The 21,809-nt window shown below is 45.0% G+C and overlaps 1 protein-coding gene across 1 annotated transcript in view; it reads right to left on the bottom strand.

The window, feature by feature from the left end:
- Positions 1-17,884, bottom strand: part of LOC138287354 (zinc finger protein 268-like) — a 36,608-nt gene extending 18,724 nt beyond the window's left edge. The window contains exons 1-2 of the mRNA XM_069227723.1: positions 17,553-17,884; positions 13,678-13,748 (exon numbers count right to left, since the gene is read on the bottom strand). The gene's annotated coding sequence lies outside the window, so the exon portion shown is untranslated. The remainder of the gene's footprint in view (positions 1-13,677; positions 13,749-17,552) is intronic.
- Between the last annotated feature and the right edge of the window lie 3,925 nt (positions 17,885-21,809).

The following is a 21,809-nucleotide window of genomic DNA, read 5'->3' on the forward strand; positions in this document are numbered from 1 at the left end:
GATAGACAGTATCATACACGCCCAGTTTAGGCTAATCCAATTTAGGGCCTCATTACGCGTTTGGAAGGCATTCATGGTGTAATGGCTGGCCTATATAGATCTTTTCAAGCTCTGGCCTTCACACTGATGGCAGCCAGTCACCCCCCACCTTCCGTCCCCCCTCCAGCTCCCTCTTCCCAATCCAAATCACCCCCTTCCTGCCTACCAAACCACATAGAACGATCCGCATGCATCCACATCAACACACAAGAGCAGCACACACACAGACACAAGCACCACAAACCACACTCGCACACATGCAAACAGCCACCCACAGACACTACTTCCCCAGACACCCCCACCATCCCCTGCATTACACACACAATATCAAGCATACCCACAAGCAACAGTCAGTGACACACCCACCACACCCGCAGACCCAACACCAACAGACACCCACACATCCACCACAAGGACCATACTCGCAGACACCACCCAGAGACACAGACATCCACCACATCCAACATACCTGCAGTCACTACCCCAACAGACACACGTCCACCACTCCATCCCCCAGCACCTCCACCTCCCAGACCCCCGAGACACACAAACGCATTCACTCACCCAACAGACACCAACCAAACACAACCCTACCTCCCACAAGTATGCACCCATGACATCCACACCAACACAGCTGACAACCACTCCCTCGACCTCCAAATTCCCACCCCCCTCTGCTAACAGTCCCCGTGTCCCTAAGCGAGATGTTATATTGGACCCTGACCTTTCCCCTGTTCCCTCCACATCCTCGTCCCTCCACATCCCAGTCCCAAACCCAAGAGGGCAAGCATCCACCTCACAGCCCCTCCCTTCCACCTCGAAGGCCTCCCCTGCCCCCCTTCAAGCACCGAAACCTCTCCCCTCAAAGAAGCAGACCACCCTTCCCAAACCCACGACCAACACCCCCCCCCCCCCCTCCCAAATCCAACTCCACCCTTCAAAGATGATACCTGAGGTGCCGGCTTTCCCACTTGATGCCCCTTTCTGTGGAGGTTCCCTGGTTAAGGAGTCAAGTCTAAATACAGGTCTCCAACCAAGCAAGGATTTGATTCACCAACCTTTGGAAGGTGGCATGGGCATTCTGTAAACCAAATGGCATAACAGTGAACTGATAATGCCTATTGAGTGTGGAGAATGCTGTCTTTTCTTTTGTTCCTGGTGCCAGGTGAATTTGCCAGTACCCTGCAGTCAAGTCAAAAGCATTGAGAAACTTGGCTGCACTTAATCTGTCTATCAGCACATGAGCCCTGGATATGGGGTGAGCATCTGTCTTGGTGACAGATTCGAGACCTCTATAGTTCACACAAACCCTTATTTCTTTCTTTCTACCCTGTGGAAGAGGCTTGGGGACTAAGACCCCTTAATCCAGCATCTGGTTGATGTCAACTTTGATGCTCTCCTTAACTTGGTCAGACTGCTGATAGATCTTGCATTTGACAGGAAAGCTGTTCCCAGTGTCCACACCATGGGTACATCAGTCTGTCTGTCCAGGGGTTAAGGAGAAGAGCTCTGCATACTGTAGCAGGACTTCCCTGTAGTCATCCTGCTGTTGGGCAGTGAGGGTGTCTGAGTGGATAACTCCATAAACTGAACTATCTCTAGGGCTGGTTGGTTACATCAGCCCTGTCACAAAAAAGCTTTAGGAGGTTCACATGGATTACCCTCTTGGGTGTCCTGCTAGCCCAGGTCTACCAAGTAGGTGGCCTCACTTTTCTTCTCAATGATAGGGTAAGGGCCACTCCACCTTCCTTCTGAGGCACTTCTAAGTGAAAAGCAGGCATGGCAACAGGACATCCCATCTCCTTTTGAGCTTTTCAGGGAGTACCATGATCATACCTTTCAATGTCTTGTTCAGTCTTTCAACAAGCCCATTGGTCTGTGGATGACAAGGTGTTCTGATCTTGTAGGTACCCCACACTCCACATGTGTTTTAGGTAAGCTGACACAAAGTTGGCACCCCTGCCAGAAACCACCTCCTTAGGAAACCCTACCCTGGTAAGGTTACCAATGAGGGCTATAGTACACCTAAGGGGAATTGCTTTAGTATACCTGGTAGCGTGATCCAATACTACCATTATATATTGGTTTCCTGAGGCTGTGGGTAGCTCAAGTGGATGCACTGTGTCCACACCAACCCTTTCAAAGGGGATACCAACCACTGTTAGTGGAATTAGGTGGGGTTTAAGTGGCCACCTGCCTTACCACTGGCTTGGCAGGTGACACAGGAGCTGAAAAACTCCTTCACCTTTTGAGACATGTTGGGCCAGTAGAAATGGCTGACTAGGCTATTCCAGGTTTTGATTTGGCCCAAATGCCAAGCTAGGGGGATGTCATGGGCTAAGGTGAGGATGCATTCCCTGAACTGTTGAGGCACTACCACTCTCCTAGTGGCACCAGGTTTGGGGTCTCTGTCCTCAGCGTATAGGAGTCCCTCCTCCCAACAGACCCAGTGGGAACCCCTGATATCTCCCTTTTCCTGTTCAGCAGCTTGCTGTTGCAGGCCTTCAAGAGTTGAACAGGTCCTCTGCCATTGGCACAGCTGATTCCTAGAGAGTCCCCCTGGGCCTGAGAACTTAACCTGGCAAAGTTCAACTTCCATGGGCTCAGTTCCCTCTGGGGTTGGTAAGACTCCTCCTGAGAAGAGGAGTCTTGAGGGTTTTGCTGTTCAGAAGCTGGTCCCCCAGTCTTCTTGTCCTTCCTCTTGGAAGGTTAGGCTCCAACACTTCCTTTTCATCCTGCGCTCTGCTCTGTGCTCTCGATTTGACACACACCATCTCCGGGATTCCCAGGATGGCTGCATGAGTTTTGAGTTCTACCTCAGCCTATGCTGAGGACTCCAGGTCATTCCCTAGCAGACATTCTGTAACTGGGATTACAGAAGAGACCACTACCTGTTTCAGACAGGTAACCACTCCCCATTCTAAGGTCACCATAGCCATTGGATAGACTTTAGTTACATTATCAGCACTGGTAACTGGATATGTTTGTCCAGCCAAGTAGTGTCCTGGGGAGACCAGTTTTTCTGTCACCATGGTGATACAGGCACCTGTATCCCCAGGGCCTCTAATCTAGTCCTATTAATCAAGGGATGGTGTTTGTATTTGTTCATGTTAGGGGGCCAGACAGCAAGAGTGGCAACATCTACCCCACCCTCAGAGACCAAAATAGCTTCATTATGAACCCTGATTTGCTCTGGAGTCACTGTAGATCCCACCTGGAAACTGGCTATACCAGTGCACGCGTGTGTACTACTAGGGGGATTCTTTTTGGGACAGGCCATGTGTCCAGTTTGGTGTCCATTCTGTCAACAGGTGAAACACCAGGCCTTTTTCAGATCAAAGTTTTTACCCTTGTACCCATGTGTGGATGGTGAAGAGGTTCGGGGCGACCACCTGAGCAGGTTTCTGGGGGCCTTTAGAAGACTCTATACTTTTACCCTTAGGTGTCTCATCACCCTTAACCTGGAGCGGCTTAGGAACCCCTTTCTTCTTGAGATGGTTGTAAGGGGTCAGGTCGACCTCCACAACTATGTCCTCTGAGCTGCCCATTATGTTACTAAGGTTGGGGATTTCTTTAAGGAACTAAGACTACTTCTAGCTGCTTTACCCCTAACTATAGTAACTTTTTAAACTTTAAAAAAAATGCTAAAGGGAACTTAACCAAGGCCATAGCAGGACTTTTAAACATTTGGAAAAACTGTCAAACCACAAATCAATTCAAACTAAAGGCAATTTTGGAACTTAGTTAGATGTTGGCTGAGTAATCAATCAAATGCAAAGTCATAGACCCCACCACTGCTCCACCAATGTAGGAAGCTGGCTCCATATATACTATACCAAAGTAAGGTACAGTGGATCCCTAGTGGCTTTACAGAGGCTAAAGTAGATAATACTAATGATCTCTTTTGTGGTAGTGTGGTCGAGCAGTTAGGCTAGAGGGTAGTGCTAAGCATTTGTTATACACATAGTCAAGAAATGAGGCACACAATCAATGACTAACTCCAAGCCAATGTTTATGTATCAAAAAATATACTTTGTTACTGTATTTCTAGAACTAAAAGGGTCTTTGTTGCAGGTAAGTACAGTTTCAAGACTGTATCACTTTCGAGTATCAAATGCACTTTGTTTGTAATTCACAGTTAAAACAGTTTTCAGGTAAGCAATACTTTTCAATATAAAAAGTAGACATGATGCAATGCTGTCCTAAGGGAGGAAAAGTATCAACACAGTTTGCAGGTAAGTACTCGACGTTCGATCCCAGTCCACAGGGCTAAGTTTAGGAAGACACGGCGTCGGCTGGGTGCAGAGGTCAATGTTAGTGTTGGGTGCCCAATGGAATCTTATGGAGACTAGCACTTAGAAAGAAACAGCTTGCAGGTAAGTACCTGTGACTTCAGGGCACAGACCTGGGGGGTTTAGATCAGCACGGGGGCCACAGGTCAGCACCAAACGCACACCGCTCAGCAGCACAGGGGCGGCCAGGTGCAGGGTGCAAACACAGCATCGAGCGCCCAAAGCTTTTCAATGGAGGAACCCCGGGGGTCACAAAGAGGCTGCAGGCTAGGTCCAGGGAGTCGGCTGAAGAACACCAGCGGCTGGACAGGTAAGTAGAAAGCCCACTGGACATTGCTGGACTGTCAGTTGGGTTCCCCAAGGCCAGGAGGCTGCGGGTGCAGAGGTACCTTTGGGCGTCGGGAATCTTCACCGGAGCGGGTCAGTGTCAGTGGGGTCCTTTGGATTTAGGCTGAAGGTGTGGTTGTGTTGGTCAGAAGGTGTCAACCCAGGGTGGACTCGAGGTCTGAATAGCCTGGGACCTTCTCTGGACCAGTGGGCCACCTGGACTCGGGATGTGGGTGTTGGGTGGAGTGGGCAGGACCCACTGATCCAGGAGGGTCTGGAGTCCTTCTTGGAGATTTCTTTGTGGACAGGGCAGCTGTCCTTGGGAGATCTTGGTCCTTGGGTAGGCAGACAGTCCTCTGGGGGTTTGTAGAGGTTGCTGGTCCTGCAGGATGCATCACCTTTTTGTAGCAGGGGTCTTGAAGCTGCAGACAGGCCGGAAGGGCTGGGGCCAAGTCAGTTGTTGTCTGGAGTCTTCACTCCTGGAGGAGTTCTTGAGTCTTTCTTCTTCTTTCAGGTCGCCAGGAATCTGAAGAGCAAGGTTCAGGGGTGTCCCTAAATATTATATTTAGGGGCGTTAAAGGGGTCAGAGGGCAGTAGCCAATGGCTTCTGACCCTGAGGGTAGCCAATGGCTACTGACCCTGAGGGTCTCTTTGGAGAGGGGGCACATACCTAACCCTATTGGCCATCACCATCCACAACAAGATGGAGGATTCTGCCAGGAGGGGTTCACCTCAGCTCTGGGAACCCTAGGGGTGGTCCCAGCTGGGGTGGACACACCTCCTGGTATTGACTAATTTTCCCGCCTGACCTGGTGCCAAAAGTGGGGCCTGGTCCATTTGGGGGCAGGCATCTCCACTAGTAGAGTGCCATGAGGCAGCAGAACAAAAGGCAGGAGCCTTTGAGGATCACCACCAAGTGTTGTTTTTCCTGCGGGAGGGAGGTGTGACGCACCTCCACCCAGAGCAGGCTTTGTCCCTGACTTCTGAGAGCACAAAGGCACTCGCCCTATGGGGTCAGAAACTCATCTGGTAATGGCAGGCTGGTATAGACTGGTCAGCTACACACTAGAGAATTGGATGAATTTCAGGGGCAGCTGTAAGATGCGCTCAGTGTACATTTTACAATAAATCCAATGCAGGCACCAGTGTGGGTTTAATGAGCTAAGATTTTTTATACCAAACTTCCCATCATTCAGTGATGCCATCCTGGAGTTTTGGAGTTCATAATGACAAACTCCCAGCCCATGTACTCAATATGGTCACACTGCACTTACATGGTGTAAGATTGGACTTAGACACTATAGGGGCATATTGCTCATGGAGCCATGCACTCACCTGTGGTATACTGCACCCTGCCTTAGGGCTGAAAGGCCTGCTAGACGGGTGACTTACCTATGCCACAGGCAGTGGTTTGTTGGCATGGCACTCAGAGAGGGATGCCATGTCGACTTCACCTTTTTCTCCCCACCAACACACACAATCTGCAATGGCAGTGTGCATGTGTTTGGAGAGGGGTCTTCTAGGATGGCATAATACATGCTGCAGCCCTTAGGAACCCTCTCTGACCACAGGGCCCTTGGTACCACTGGTACCTTTTACAGGGGACTTAGCTGTGTGCCAGAGGTGTGCCAACTGTGGAAGCAATGATACAGTTTAGGGAAAGAACACAGGTGATGGGGCCTGGTTAGCAGAATCCCAGCACACACTCAGTCAAGTTAGCAACAGATATCAGGGAAAAAGTGTGGGTATAACCATGTCAAAAGCAGCACTTTTCTACACACCTGTTGTGTCCCTCATTGCTAATGCCGTTGTACATGCCAAATGACATGCTGTGTCGCATGAGGGAATGTGTCAGCCAATAAACAATGGTGTGACAATGCTGCCTGTGGGCAACATGAAATGATCCCCCATTGTAAATGTCTTATTTCATATACAGTTTGCTATGCACATATATGTGAGGGAATACAGACACCATCCCATCAACATAAGGAGAACATGATTGAAATAGCAGCTTACAGATGTTTTAAGGAGAGAAAAGGGCACATGCTGACATGTAGGCACAAGGAATTACGGAAAACGTTATGGCACATAAATCATGTCAATGGACATTCCTCACTTACATAGGGAAAGTATTGATCTTTAGCTGACCCAAAGAACAATGTAAGCTCTATGACAAATATGTTGGCCATCTTCACATTACTGACTGCAGTGAGGCAACAGCACCCACGCTGAAGACAACTAGCCTCTGGGAAGCAGACGCCTATTTACTTATTTACCCAGACACATGGCTGAGGACTGTGAGCCATCACTTACTTACCTTTGGCTTGTAACATTTAGGAGTAGTGGTCTGTTGCACAGAAATTACACACACCACAACAACAAATCAATGTACTGAGCCATATGTTGTCCTTGCCATATAAGGGGGGCCCTGTGTGCCCCCCTCCTTTTTTTCCAGAACGCATTCAGGACCTGGCCCACCCGGGAGCTGCAAATTCATGGATCCACCACAAATTTGTGGCAAAAATGTTAAAAATGCTTTTTTGTCCTGGAGGGGCCCCTCTGGGACCTCAGCACCAGAGCTAAGGGGTCAACGTGATCCTATACTGCCCCTTTTCTTTTTTTTTTTTTTTTAGCTTGAAGCCAAGTCCAAGGTGGCGGCCAACACTTCCTGGTTGAAGTGCTCTTGTGTTTTCAGCCTCTCCAGGCTCTGAGGCGCATTTTGTGTTTATTTTCAGCACTTAACACAAGCACTTACTTTTCAGCCAACAACAAACAAAGCAAGCACTTGTGTTAAGCGATTGTGTTAAGTGCTCAAAAGAAACCAAAAAATGTGCGTCCGAGCGAGGAAAGAGAGCTGTAAATTAAAATACTCAGGAATATGTATATGCCACTTTTAGGTTAAATACTCAAGAGCAGCAGCTCAGTTATGAAATGAAATCCTCTGAACCAGTGGTGCAGGTCAGAGAGATTACTTACTATGAAGCAGGAACACAAGAGCCGTAAGACTAAATACATAGGTACAGCGGAACAGAGCTGCCAGACTAAATACGTGGAGGCACGGATGCAGACTCCCACGATTAAAAAATGTGGAAGCAGGGTTGCAGGCCCTTAAGAACACTTAACACAAGCAATTGAGTTTGGCGCCACTCCGTGCTCCGATGTGTATTTATTTTGTTTGTTTTCAGTGCTTAAAACAAGTGCTTGTGTTTTCAGCTGAAAAAACCCCAAAGCAAGCGATCGTATTAAGTGCTTAAGAGAAACAAAAGATGTGTGTTGGAGCAAGGATCAGTTGAAAACACAAACGCTTGTGTTGAGTACCGAAAACAAACTAAAAAAGTAGTCCCTAAACACTAATCTAAAATGGGAGGAGTGGATGAATGGTAGTAATTGGTACATGCTCGTGGGGAAGGAGTGAAGACAGGAAGAGGCATGACGCATGCATGCCATTACAACTGTGGAGTAAGATTAGGAGAGTGACGATGGGGTCAGCAAATAAGAACCTTATGGGCAGACTGAAGCCCATAAAGTATATACATGTCTCTGTTCAAAATGTGTGCTGTCTAAAGCAGAGACCTAAAAAGAATAATAAATGAGCATCTGTGTGCTGCGGTGGGTTGGTGCCTGTGGGGTGTTGGGTGCCAGTGAGTGACTGAGTGCAGGCCAGGCTCTAAACCCAACCGCAAGCTGCGCACGGTGATGGACATCTTATTTTACGTTAAAAAAATAGAAAGTCAATGACAGAAACAAAGGTTAATGTGAAGTTATAGTTGGGTATAATAATAAAGTTTCTTTACAGTGTAAATTCTCAGATGTTCACAAAAGTAAAAAGGATGTTATAATTATTTGTAAATCTTAGTTACAACAACTGTTTTAAACAAACAAAACCACAGAAAATCACCAGATAGATCTATGAGTAACTATAATTTTACACTAAAGTAAACATAACTTGTGCCCTCGCCATGCACTACTAATGATCTCACATTTTACATCACTCATGACATGTTCTATGACATCACTGGTTGCATCACTGCAAAAACTGAAATGACATAATTGTGGACAACACTGTGCATGGCAGGGGCGTGAGTTATATTTACTTTATGGCAGAATTTTTTTTTAGTTTTAGTTACTTGATATAACTATAACTGGTGAATTTCAGTGGTTTTGTTGTACGTATGCTTTAACTGACATCTTTAGTGTCCCTTTAACCTATATTTTTATCAGTTCTCAGTGAATTTATATATACACACACACTACCTACTGCGTTTGCCAGTAGGTAGTTAAAAGTTAGGACCTAATTTCCATATGAAAAGGGTTTTTCATTTTGCTAATAACTTTAAATCTTCATGAAAATTTCAAAACTAGTTTTCTACTCACTTCAGCTGCTGTCTGGAAAGTTTTTGATGGTTGTAATGCTATCTGTAATTAACCTCCAGCTCCATCTTGACCACTGACTCCGTTTTGTGCTTAGCTTAGCTTCAAATGCCGTCACACTGGTGGCACAGGTATTTTTACGCGCACAGCTTGTTAACGTGTTTTCACTTTTTCTCACCAAGGAAGAGGACATAACATTGGGGGAGGCAATACAGATAAGGATGTACCTGGCTGAAAATGTTAATGGTGGAGCAGGGTAAGACTAGGTCTTGAAAATACACTGTGAGATCTGGCCAGTCTCTATCGTGTTTTTTCAACACTGACCTGGTAAGGCCAGCGCCTAAGTTTCACAACTTGCTCAAAGGGAGGGGGGTTTCTAGAACCCTCCTCTTAAGTTTGTTTAAAGTATATAAGATGGGGAAGCTTGACAACTGGAGAGAAGGAACTCATCTCTGGGGATAGAAGCATTGCTCAGAGATTAATCCTATCAGGGTTGTTCTCTTTTGTCCTGGTTATCACAGGTTCCACAACTTGAAGTTGGCAGACAAAGGATGATGTTGGGTTCAAGCCCCATGGTGATGCATTTTTAATTCTTAATATCTAGCTTTGCTGTGTGCATGCATTAATATGAAGTCACTGCATATATATCAGGCCTCGAAAAATCATAAACGTTTTACTAAACCTGCAGGTCGAGTAGCTTGAATAATCTACTCGACCTAACTGTAATGTACTTGACCCGGAAACGGGTCTCAAATTGTGTGATCCTAAGCAAACATTGAATTTTACAGTCACCTTTCTCTTCATTCTCACATATGAGTGCACCTTCAAATATGTGAGTTGAGCATTTCTGCTGTAAAAAAATCCCCTTTTGTTTGATTAAATACACTAAACGGTTGCTCCATGTATAATAAATCTAGCCCACATATAGGGTATACATAATCCTACATGACTTGCCTATTAATTTACTAATAGCTTTGCCATCAGGGCAGGAGTGTTTCTCAGTTTATCTTTAAACACTCACTTTTAATAAATATATTACTAAAGCACTGATTGATGGGATAGATAATAAATGCTTATGGGAGAGGTACTGCAAGAGAGGGCTGGACAGAAAGGAAGGCAGCAGGAAAGTTAACAAGCAAGATAATAAACAAGTGAATCGGGGCAGCCACAGACGCAGAAGGATGGAAAAGAAAGGGAGAGAAGGAACTCATCTCTGGGGATCAACGCATTGCTGAGGGAGTAATCCTATCAGAGTTGTTCTCTGTTGTCTTGGTTGTCACGGGTTCCACAACTTGAAGTTGGCAGACAAAGGATGATGTTGGATTCAAGCCCCATGGTGATGCATCTTTAATTCTTAATATCTAGCTTTGCAGTGTGCATCAATGAATACGTAGTCACTGGATATATATATATATATATATATATATTATATTCATTGTTGATGTACTGCATTTTCTTTGATTATTATTATTTGACTTCTGTGTCTATTTTAAGAGTTGCATGTGTGTTGCTGCATTCTCCTTAAGTACTCACATTATTATCTTCGTGTAACATGTGAAGTGCCTTAATAATTTAATAAATTCATTACTCAGACTAAGAGTGCTGCATTCTTTGCATTCCTTTCATTTTGTTCCCTCTTGGTCTGAAGTAAAGCAGAACAGTGATTCATCAAGCGAGGGTTGAGAAATGAGGGGTCCCAAAATGCATTTTCCCCGTGCAGTTTCCAAAAGGGATTTTAGACATGACTACAGCCCGAACCGCTGAACGGAGTTACACCAAATTTGGCAGAAAGCTAGATCTTGATCCAGAAAGAGTATTGTACTGGAGGTGTTCATGACAATTACAACATGGCCATCATCACGGGACATTGGGTAATGGAGTGTAATGGAGGTGTGCATGACCATTTCAACATTGTGGCCATCACAGCTCACTGGGAAATGGAGGTTACACCTCTAGCATTGTCCCTCAGTGAAAATCAAATGGGCGAGATGTTGCCCAATGAGTTGGCTGCAGAGGTCGATAAGAGGGAAGATGATGCAGGGAAAGGGGAGTTCAGCCGACACCTGTCAGGAGAGACGTGAAACAATGGGAGAAGTGAGGCGTTGCAAGAGAAGACAGAGAAGGAACAATGCAGGACAATGGAGGAGCACAAGAGCAGGACCTGCAGGCCATCATGGCATGAGGACAGGGAGGATGAGGAGATCCACGAGGGAGAAGTGCAGATGGCAGCTGACCCCAGCAAGACTACTAAAGACACTGCATTCAGCCCGAGTCACCTGAGGGAGAGAGGTGCGGAGGTCACTATGATGTCTGCAGCTCGGAGTGAGGGCCATATGGCACCAGGAAAGTGTTGATTTGCTTAGTAAATGAAGGCAATTGCACTGGGAGTGCTTACAATCTCACTGAATTACACTTTTATGATGTTGGTCATCATGGCTCAGACAGGAAGCACAAATTAGCATAAAAGACAACGAGTAATAAAAACATGACCCGGATCCCTACTGCAGAGCACTGCTGGTGAAGAGTATCATGCTTGTACTGTAAGACAGTACTTCAGGGCATCTTTTATTCTTTTCCCTGAGAGTCTATGTGGTGTCTAAAGAGGAAGTCAAAAAGAGAGGAAGCTGGGAGAAGAGAAAAAAACACCAAGACCACAAAAAAGAGTGAAGTAACTCTTTTGAGAAAGAAAAAACAATTTCCTTTAGTACATCAAAATAAATTATGAAAAAAAGTCTTACACAAGAAACCTGACTATAAGGTTCTGAAAACAATAAATGATCTATTTCTCAACTACCGGTCTATGTCTCTTCTGTCTGTACCTGTTACAAGTACTTTTCGTAATTTGGTGTAATTGCTAAGTAGTTTTGGAGTTATTAAAGAAAAAAGATGTATATCTTGAGACACGGATCCATCATGGATCTACTGCGATGGATCCACAGATCCATTTGCCATTAGAAATGCTGTTTTTGACTGGCCACAACCTGAGAGAAACGTTGCGTCCGCCATTTTGCATATCGGGACTCGGTCCCGGAGGGAATGGGAGGAGGGGGGATAAAATGGGAGGGGGGAACAGAATGGGTCAGGGCAGGGGTACCCTGGGCTCATGGGACTGATGGAGGGGTCTGTGATGGAGGGGTCTGTGAGGGACACCTCATGGGCAAGAAATTGCCCAAAAACTTGTTTTAGTCCACACAAGGATCTGCGAATCCACAGCAGTACTCAGCGCATCCCCCTGCGTGAATCCTTGACCACTCACACATCCACTCACAGACCCATATAGTCACTCACACATACCACACAACCACTCACACACCTATGCAGCCACTCACAGACCGACACAGACACTCACACAACCACTCACAGACCCTCTCACACACACTTACAACCACTCAAACATCCACTCACAGACCCACAGTGTGGGGTAGCTGCATGCCAGGGGCTGGTGGTAGGGCATGGCCACAGGACAGGCCCTGCAGTCAACCTTATGCTGCACAAAGCCGAATGCCTTGTGCAGCATGGGGTTGGCTGTCAAAGGCCGTGCGCAGTGTGGAGTTGGCTGCATGCGGGGGGTTCGGGGCAGGACCTACAGCCAACCCTCTGAACTGGACGGCTAAAGGCTGTTCACAGTGGCAGTTGGATTCATGTATAGTAAATAAACATTACTTTACATTTAAAAAAAAAAATAGAAATTCACTAATGTTATAGGGACATTATAGTTACAAAATAGAATTTTAAAAACTTAGAAAACTAAAGAAACAAAGGTTAAAGGGATGTTATGTTTATGTTCAGATTTTACACACATGAAATCCTCGCCTTGCACTGCTAATTACCCCATATATTACATCTGTCATGACATCTTCTATGATATCATTGACAATAGCACTGCATATTTGCAATAAAATTATTGATGAGAAAACTGTGCATAGCGGGGGTATGAGCTATAGTTACCTTACGACATACATTATGGTTTCTTGAGATAACTATAACTGCTGAATTTTTATAGTTTTATGTGTGTAAAATTTGAACCTCACTATAACATCCCTGTAGCCTTTGTTTTTGTAGTGAATATGTGTGTGTGCGCATATTAATGAAAAAACAAAGGTTGAAGGCTAGTTATAGTTAGGAAAACTTAATTTAACATTTCCATCAAAACCAACTTAAACTAAACAAAACTTTACAATTCTAAAATTATAGTGATAACAAAGTGATAATTCGCACCCAGTCGAAATCTTACTATAACTCATGCATCTATACAGTGTATTCAACTCATTAGCCATACTAAATTAAATATAACTTTTAATTGAATTTGCATGTTTGTTTTAAAACGAAATCCTAATCATATAGGGCCTGATTACAACTTTGGTGGAGGGTGTTAATCCGTCTCAAATGTGACAGATATACCACCCACCGTATTACGAGTCCATTATATCCTATGGAACTTGTAATATGGTGGGTGGGATATCCGTCACATTTGGGACGGATTAACACCCTCCACCAAAGTTGTAATCAGGCCCATAATGTTTTTATTAAGATAGTAAGTCTTTTACACATATGCCATGTTAAAGAATCATATTACATCAAATATAACATTCTACGTTCCATCAGATATCATTTAAACACACTTCAGAATGTATAATACAATAATTACCTCAATTCATATTTTCAAGGAAGGTTTCCCTGATAGCAGTGAAATACTCAAGTTTCAAATTAAAGGCAGCTCTAGAATAAGAAACAAAACGTAAAAGAAATGGTAACCATAACAAAGCAAAAAAACAAAGGTTAAATTGAGGTTACATTTAGTTACAAATGTCAGTTAAAAATATTATTTTAAACTAAAAAACACATTGAAATTCACCAGTTAGCTTACTGAGCAAATTAGAACTTATTTCCCCGCCATGCACCGCATATGACCTCACATATTACATCACTCATGATATGTTCAAGGACATCATTGATGATTTCACTAACAACATCTCAAGAGGCATCACTACTGCTGTTCAATTTACTCTACAAAGTACTGCATCCTTTAAAATATGTAAATAAGTACTAAACGACACAGAAGTATGTAAAGCATAAATTACATAAACATATGTGCTTATATTAATAAATTAGACTGCAGTACACTGCCTCTAGGCACAGAGGGCCCATTAGGTGGACAAACCCCTACTACACATATTCTTCTCAATGTGGACACATTTTCACAGAGTCCACTACCTCGGGACACCCAAGTCCCATTAGGTGGCCAAATCCTGAGTAAGTATAGCCATCACCTTGTGCACAACTACTCATGAAGAGCTCACTCCCTCCAGACAACCAAGCCCCATTAGGTCCCCCCAAGCAAGAAAACTTGCGTCGGGACCTCAGGTGAGGAAAGATTCAGTGAGGGGGGTGGCCATTACTCAGAAGTGCATGGGGAAGGTGTTGCAAGAGCTCCTCAGGGTGCTTGGCAGGCTGTTGATAACATTTGCCTCTAGAACACCAGGAGACTTGCACCGCTTGGGGTCCCTTTATCAGATCCTGGCTTAAAGGAATCAATACCCTTAAGACAGTGGACCAGAAGGGCAGAACTAAGGCTAACAAGAGCATGCCACTCACTGTTAGGACAACTCTAAGAAGGAAGCCATTGCATGTGACAAAACCTCACATGTGAGTTGTGATTTAAAATACTCCTGAATAAGAACAGCGTTGTCAGAACACCTTTCAGTGCAGTTCCCGAATGCTCATACCCCTCTCTACCCAAATCTATTGCAAGCCATGAGGTAGGGGCCCTTGATGCATGGCTGATGGAATGGGCACCTCCGGATGTATGCCAGCAAGGGTTGAGGAAGAATTCCTATTCTGTTCCCCATGATCTCTCTGTATGCTTGGACTGCTTTATCCCACAAAATTACTTCTGTGTGTCCTAACGAGGAAAGATACTATCAGACCATAACCTTCTCGAATTACGCGTACAGTACAGAAGACTCCACACTCACAAATATATTACACTCTGCACATCTGCTTTATGCCACGGTATTTTTCAAGATTATTGGTTTTAACACGGGCTACTTAAACAAAACCAGTGTATAAAGTTTGACATTTGTGCAGCAAAATAAAATCACACTAAAGAGAAATCATGAATATTAGAATTGTTTTCCTATATAAAGTAATTAATCCAAGCAATCTGTGAGGCACTAGAACACGGTTTTAGCCTGTCAGTTGGGTGCACTGTGCTAATAAGCTCACATTTGCCCTTTGCACTGCAATAATAAATACATGCCTATGCTTTCATTAGTATGCACGCTCTACATGCTACTGGGCCACATTTATTTTCACTGCCCTAGCACAGAAAATACATATTTTGTTATACATATTTTCAAAATGCATAGATGTAGTTAATCTATACTTATCTTTGTATACTTTTACTATATGCTGGCAGTCGACAGTCTAACCAAAATATCATTGCAGCTCGATTATAAAAATTACTAAGGTGGTAGAACGCCTAAAGTAGTTTTACCAAACATGGCTGATGGAATGGGCACCTCCGGATGTATGGCAGCACAAGGGTTGAGGAAGAATTCCTATTCTGTTCCCTATGATCTCTCTGTATGCTTGGACTGCTTTATCCCACAAAATTACTTCTGTGTGTCCTAACGAGGAAAGATACTATCAGACCATAACCTTCTCGAATTACGCGTACAGTACAGAAGACTCCACACTCACAAATATATTACACTCTGCACATCTGCTTTATGCCACGGTATTTTTCAAGATTATTGGTTTTAACACGGGCTACTTAAACAAAACCAGTGTATAAAGTTTGACATTTGTGCAGCAAAATAAAATCACACTAAAGAGAAATCATGAATATTAGAATTGTTTTCCTATATAAAGTAATTAATCCAAGCAATCTGTGAGGCACTAGAACACGGTTTTCGCCTGTCAGTTGGGTGCACTGTGCTAATAAGCTCACATTTGCCCTTTGCACTGCAATAATAAATACATGCCTATGCTTTCATTAGTATGCACGCTCTACATGCTACTGGGCCACATTTATTTTCACTGCTCTAGCACAGAAAATACATATTTTGTTATACATATTTTCAAAATGCATAGATGTAGTTAATCTATACTTATCTTTGTAAACTTTTACTATATGCTGGCAGTCGACAGTCTAACCAAAATATCATTGCAGCTCGATTATAAAAATTACTAAGGTGGTAGAACGCCTAAAGTAGTTTTACCAAACACAATGCGATCTGCTTCCCCAGTTACGGTTAAAAAAAAAATCAATTGGAAAGGTAAATACATCAGGCGTTGCAGGTGATCACAGACTTCCATCTTGTGGTGGAGGCAGCCAGGGGATTCATACTGATACCCCACAGGCCCAAGCAGGAGCCGAACCTAGGGAAGGAGGTGCTGGACGCTGGAGTTGGGTACGGGCAAACCTCTCTTTGTCTCTGCGGTGTCTGTGTTTGGGTAGGTGGGGTGGTTGGATTAAGAAAGAGAAGGCCGTGAAGAAAAGAGTGCAGAAACGCCCAAGGAAGAACAAGGCCAAAAGTGATGCTTGGACATCCGTGGGAAGCACTGAGATGCACAAAGCAGATACCAGAGTGAGAGAGAGAATAAGCACAGGGCGGAGAGGTGGAGCTGTGTAATGGTGACCGACGGCACTGAAAGGTAGTTGTGATCATTAGAGGGAGTGACAGTGCAGGGAGTGGAAGGCAGTGAAGGAAGGAAGTGGGAGACAGCACTGGAAATGAGTGAGTCACATTGCAGGAAGGGGGTCAGTGACCGTGTGGGAAAGAGTCAGTGGCCGTATATGAAGGGAGAGGCGTGCAGGAAGGGGTTAAGAGGCAGGGAGTGACTAACAGTACAGGAAGGGAGTGAGAAACAGTGAGTCAGTAGCAGTGCAGGAAGTGACTGGCAATGAAGGAAGGGAGTGAGAGGCAGTGCAATCAGTCAGCCAGTGGCAGTGCAGGGAGTGAGTGACAGTGCAGGAAGAGAGTGAGAGGCAGTGCAATCAGTCAGTCAGTGCAGGGAGGGAGTGACAGTGCAGGAAGGGAGTGAGAAGCAGTGCAATCAGTCAGTCAGTGCAGGGAGGGAGTGAGAGGCAGTGCAAACAGTGAGCCAGTGACAGTGCAGGAAGGGTTTTCAGGGGCAGTGCTAGAAGGGGTTAACATGCGGGGAGTGAGTAGGTGTGCAGGAATGGAGTGAGAGGCATTGCAAACAGTGAATCAGTGGCAATGCAGGGAGTTGGTGACAGTGCAGGGAGAGAGTGTCAGTGCAGCAAGGAAGGCACTGATTTTCCCTGGTGATGTTCCCGTTCCCTTGGTTTCCAGCCCAGAATTTTCTTTAGTTTTCTGCCTCTGTTCCTTTTGGGAGCACTGGCGGCATCACCCCCAGAGCCCCCGTCAGTCCAGTCTGTCTAGGTCTGAAGCTGTGGGGAGGAGAGGGCTGATGTCTGCATCTCTCTAACAAGAAATGCAGGATATCGATTTCTGGTGAAAAAAACAGAATTCCTGGTGAGACATTCTTTTTTACCTTTTTCAGTTTTCTGCGAGTTTTGGCCTCGTTCATCTCAGGCCCAACTAAAAGCTCCTTCTCATCCTCAAACGGCTATGTCGGTCTGCGCATGTGCGAGGGAGTAGTGTCTGGCTGCCTCCGAGTTTGGTTTGTGTTTTGCCTAGGAGGACAAGGGCCTCCGGGTCAGCGACGGCAGAGACAGCATCAGCAGTGGATGCTGACATCACTTCCTGCTTCTTGTGCTCAGACTGTTGCAGAGGAGGAAGGACCTTATGTCTGTCTGGCAGTAATCGTCATCTTCAGACCCTCAGAGACCCCCCACCTCTTAAACCCCGAATCTGCACCTGCCACACCCCAGCCCCAGGAGGAGGAGGGAGCCTGGAAATGTCTGCACGGGTTTCTGCTCAGGTAGGAGATTGTCAGCACCTTCTGCTGTGTTTGTAGAAATAGACTGAATAATCCTGGAGGAAATCTCGGCCAGGAGCCGGGCTGAGCTGGGCTCTTCTATCCAGGGACTTCTGGGGGCTTTCCTTCCGGACCTGGGGGTGTTTGTGGTCATCATTTGTGTTTTCAAAAAAATCTGTTTATTAGGACTTTTCAATATAATTTGCAAACACATTGCTTGCAAACATCTTGAGATGTTCATTAGTTATGCAGCATCACGTACGTCTGTACAGTACAGAGTGAAACTATATCGTAGGTGGACAGTAGGCATCACCGAAGACTAAATGCCCTCTTTCACTTCCCCATGTCCCACCTTTCCCTCAGTTGTCAATCAAAGAGTCCTAGCCGCAGGACTTTCCAGAATGATCTCAGTCATTTTGAACCCACTCAGCCAACTATTCCTCTGCTTTGCCATCCATTCATGCTAGTTTCAAATGTTGTTCATCAGCAACTGCCCATTCCAAGACATCCCTTTCACAAACCAGAAGTGATGGATGGAATGCTTGATTTAACCTCAGCCACTGATAATTACTCAGGACTACATCCCAACTTATCTGATTGGAGCAGGGTCTAGACTGATTTGCATCTAGCTGGGTCCAAACTGAGGTGACATGGTGTGCAAAATAATGATGGATTGGGATGCAGCGGTGGGTAATTTCCAGGGGCTGAGATTAATTCAAGCATTCAACCCATCACTTTTTTGTATACTTTAATGTGTCGCCCTAATGCCCAGATGTGGGTTCCATGCACACTGTGTCACTGGAACCAAGCTGTACCCAAATGATGACAGTTCTGCCAAGTGCAGCGCATGTTGCGTTAGGGCAAAGCAATTTAAGTTAAGTTCTTACAATACCACATGATTGGTAATTTGTCATGCAAACAATATGAAGAGAAAGCTAAGCAGGATATCTCTAATTCCCTGCCTTGTTGTGACTAGCTGTACTCTTTCCAGTTAGTTGCCAGACAGTGACACCTGGTGACAGCCAGTTCCATTGGTCCAGACAGTCGCAAGAGTGTGCCTGGCACCTGGGCACGCTTACATAAGCACCTGAGAAGAGACGCTCTTACCCGACCAGGCCTCAGAGTGTTCCAGATGTTGCAGCTGCTGGTAAGAGTACTGGAGTAGGTGGGATGGCTTAACACTTGCTGACTGTAGTGCTGTAGTGCATGGGTGCAAAAATAAATCCGATACCTTCTCATTGCGCTGCTAGCTACAGATTAATAAGTGCCACTAGTACCTTGTCCAGTCCTTACTTAATTTAGTTTTAACGTGTCATGATCATGGGCCTAAGTAAACTGAGCACCAGGTTAGTACCCTTCCATTTCTGGTGCTTTGCAGCAGTTTTAAGATCTTCTTAGAGTTTCTCATTGCTCAAATGTGTGTAATTGTTGATATTTACATGTTTCTCTCGTCTTCATTGCTTGATTTTGCTTGCAAGAAAGTGTCACTCATTTGAATGTCACTCATATATTACACTGAAATTATGAAAATGTCCCACATAAGCAATCTGGGACCTTGGCCGCTATGTGATGACCCCGTAACTAGGATGAAACCAGTCCAAAGTTGCTTGTGTTCCAGTTAAGGGAAGACCTGGCTTGGCAGTTCGGGCTGGACTGCTCCTATGGGCGTATGGTCAAGACTGATTCACATATGGCTGAGTCCAAAATGAAGTGACAAGTTGTGCAAAATAACTATGGATTGGGATGCGGTCTGAGTAATTACCAGCAGCTGAGATTAATTCATGCATTCCATCCATCACATTTTTGTATACCTTCTTGAGGAGATTGCCATGTTTCCTCCGTCTGCAACTTAAGCTGAAAGTAGGGGCATTTTGCAGAAATCATGAATGTGAGGGAAAATAACCTCTTTGACTAATGATTATTTGTGTATGGTCACAGAGATCCTCAGATGGAGTGATGATGTTAGTACAGGCAAGGGATTAAAGAAAGCTTTCAAAGACTGGAAACATTTCTCTGGATTGTTGCTTGATGTTTTGATTTAATAGCAAAAAAGGCAGTGCGTCTAAATAGTGAAAGATGTTAGTACTTTGTTTTGGCTTCCTGGTAGATAATTTTATCCATGGGCCCATATTATTGTGTCCAGGCATATTCAAGTGCTCTACAATGGTCTTTTAGTCCCTGAAGCAAGTACTAAGAGGTGGATGGTGTAGGAAAGTACCATCTTGCTTGGCATGTTACCCCCATATTTCACTGTATATATGTTGTTTTAGTTGTATGTGTCACTGGCACCCTGCCAGCCAGGGCCCCAGTGCTCATAAGTGTGCACTGTATGTGTTACCTGTGTTATGACTAACTGTCTCACTGAGGCTCTGCTATCCAGAACCTCAATGGTTATGCTCTCTCATTTCTTTCCAAATTGTCACTAACAGGCTAGTGACCAATTTCACCAATTTACATTGGCATACTGGAACACCCTTATAATTCCCTAGTATATGGTACTGAGGTACCCAGGGTATTGGGGTTCCAGGAGATCCCTATGGGCTGCAGCATTTATTTTGCCACCCATAGGGAGCTCTGACAATTCTTACACAGGCCTGCCCTTGCAGCCTGAGTGAAATAACGTCCACGTTATTTCCCAGCCATTTACCACTGCACTTAAGTAACTTATTTTATTTTATTTTATTTTATTTTAAGAGTTTTCTATAGCGCTAGCAAGACCGAGAGGGTAACAGAGCGCTTTACAGCATGACAGGAAGTAAACATAAGAATAAACATGATAAACATAAGAATAAACATAAGAAACACAACAAGACAAGAGTCATTTTGTACAATGGGGGTACAAGTGGGTTCTCACGGATAGAAGGGTGGCAGTTCGGGGAAGGGGGGGTGGAGAGGGAGGGATCCTTATTACTGAGAGGGGTGGTTTAGGAGGAATTCTTTCAGTAGTTTCTTAAAGGACAGGTGGGAGGTGTTAGATCTGATGTGGATGGGTAAGGAGTTCCATATTCTCGGAGCGTTGTTAGAGAATGAGCATGATCGAGTTTTTTGCTTGTTGGGTTTCGGAAGGAGGAGGAGGAGAGAGTTTGTGCTTCTCAGAGATCTGGTTTGACCAGCTTTCACTAGCTTGTTAGCGAGGTATTCAGGTTTTCCAGTGTGAAGGGCTTTGTGTGTCAGGCAGGCAGTGCGGAACAGGCAGCGGGCCTCAATCGAGAGCCATTTCAGGTTCTTCAGGGCTGGGGAGATATGGTCAAATTTGTTAGTTCCTGTCACTAGTCTAGCTGCTGCATGAAGAGTGGACCTCATAGGGGCGAGTCGGGATTTGGCCGTGCCAGTGAGGATAGAGATCCCATAGTCTAGTCTTGAGAGTGCCAGTGCTTGAGTGGCCTGTTTGAGGTCATCGTGGGGTATGAAGGATTTGATTTTGTGAAGAAGTTTAAGGCTGCGGAAGGCATTATTAGCGTTTGTCTTAATATGGTCCTGCAAGGTCAGGTTAGAGTCCAGAGAGATTCCCAGGGATTTGACCGTAGTAGATGGGGAGAGAGTGCAATTAAGGGCGTCAATAGATTTTAGCCATTCTTGCAGTTGAGGAAGCTGGTTAGATTTCGAGAGGAGGAGTATTTCCGTCTTTTCATGATTGAGTTTGAGGTGGTTATGAGAAAGCCAGCAAAGGGCTTCTTTAAGGGTATTGTTCAGGTGGTGGATGTCATCTAAGGAAGATAGTTCAATATAGAGTTGCGTGTCATCCGCATAGAGGTGGAAGGGGATATTAGCTCGGGTGAGGATAGTGGTAAGAGGGTCCATGTAGATGTTGAAGAGGGTTGGAGAGAGGACAGAACCCTGGGGGACCCCTCTGGTAATGGGGGAGGTGGG

Source organism: Pleurodeles waltl, chromosome 4_1 (genome assembly GCF_031143425.1).
Source record: "Pleurodeles waltl isolate 20211129_DDA chromosome 4_1, aPleWal1.hap1.20221129, whole genome shotgun sequence".
Taxonomy (NCBI): Eukaryota; Metazoa; Chordata; class Amphibia; order Caudata; family Salamandridae; genus Pleurodeles; species Pleurodeles waltl.